The sequence below is a fragment of the Branchiostoma belcheri genome, unplaced genomic scaffold (genome assembly GCF_001625305.1).
Source record: "Branchiostoma belcheri isolate BF01 breed outbred unplaced genomic scaffold, Haploidv18h27 scaffold245, whole genome shotgun sequence".
Lineage (NCBI taxonomy): Eukaryota > Metazoa > Chordata > Leptocardii > Amphioxiformes > Branchiostomatidae > Branchiostoma > Branchiostoma belcheri.
In genome coordinates, this window is record NW_017803849.1 from 12,699 (window position 1) to 14,262 (window position 1,564).

At 39.8% G+C, this 1,564-nt stretch overlaps 1 protein-coding gene across 1 annotated transcript in view; it reads left to right on the top strand.

Moving 5' to 3' along the window:
- The window catches only part of LOC109471271 (chitin synthase 1-like), a 15,857-nt gene that overhangs the window by 5,233 nt on the left and 9,060 nt on the right, over positions 1-1,564 (top strand). The window lies entirely within an intron of this gene.

Genomic DNA, 1,564 nt, shown 5'->3' on the forward strand with positions numbered 1-1,564 from the left:
CTCCAAGCAGGCCTTCATAGTTTGTTTGGATTCAGTATGGCGGACAACATAAAGTCGTCCGTTCTTACCTGTTAATTCAGACCTTGATGTGAACCTTACCATGACCTTAGAACTTTGTTTTCAGTATGGCTTGGACAAAAAATGACTTTGATCTCTGGCGGTCGGTCCATTAAAAACCACTTAAAATTAAATATCAGGTTTGCGATGTGTAAATGAATAGTTGGTAATCAATATTCCACCTTAACCCTACCTAGACCGGGCTTTTTTTGGCATTGGGGGACGGGGGGGGGGCTCTTTTGACCCCCCCCTTCAGAACTCACGAACGGTATGTCGTATGACCACTGAATTTCCAGAGGATGGTGTACTAGTGAAAATTCATCATATCTACAATTTTTATGTCATTATGACGTAATATGACGTCATTATGACGTCATTAATGTGATTTTATTGGCCAAAACCGTCTAGATAGGTTTTTCCCTGAAAACTAAATGGTATTCAACATAACTGTACCAAAAGTGTTTATGACAGAATATTAGGGTGTACTTAGTCTTATGTTGCCCATAGCAACACCGGTGACGCCAGAAAATGACGTTATGCATATTTAAGATATCCCCCATCTTGTATCATTAATCTTGACTTTTCAAAAATTGTTTTTTTCCATGATAAAGCCTAAAATACATTGTATACATACTACAGACCTTCATTTAAACCTTTTTTGGAAAAAGAAATGGAAGTATTGATGAAATTTTAATGAAAATAACCCGTATATACCTGTTCTAATGATAAGATTTTGCACAGGGGAGCGATTATCCCGGGCGGCCATCTTGCATTGCACGCTACAAGCAGACTACCAAACGTGATCGTCACCTGACAAGGTTGAAAACGTCGAGAAGTGTACTTGACAGAAGTGTACTTTCAGGAGTTAATCTTTCTTTGAAATCGGTATTTCTACCGTAAAAGGTTGACCTTATTTCAGGGTTTCAGTCTTTTCAGTTTCTTCCCGGCACTGTTTTCTACCCCGGAAACTGTACGAAACATTCGGCTCTATATGGGGGTTACGTATCATCGAATCATCTGCTTTGTGGTCGAGGTCAATTATATCTCTTCCGGGTCAGTCGTTTTCGACCTCAAAGATGTCAGCTCTCAAAATATGTTGTTTCTAACTCTACTCTAAATGATTTTTGTAAGCTATTTTTACCCTCCATGTAAATGGGGGGTATTGTTTTTACTCCGTTTCATGTTTGGTCTGATATCTGAAGATCGGTGAGAAGGAACTGTATGATATTTGGCAGATTGATGGATGGGGCCTTGGAGATTGTGTAGGTTGACTTTGAGCACCTGGTGATTGACCTTGGTACTGCAGTTTAATTTTTTTATTCTATTGTTGGCACGTTATGGTCTGTGTGTGCGATGCTAAGGTAGCATGTAGTTGTGGTTACAATGGTTTACTGATGTAAATTTGGGCCCCCTAGCTGTTTGCTTTGAACCGGAATTGCTATCTCAATGTCAGATTGTTTGCGTTGAATGATCTCAGAACCCGGTGGATGGTTGGCGATCATTTTGG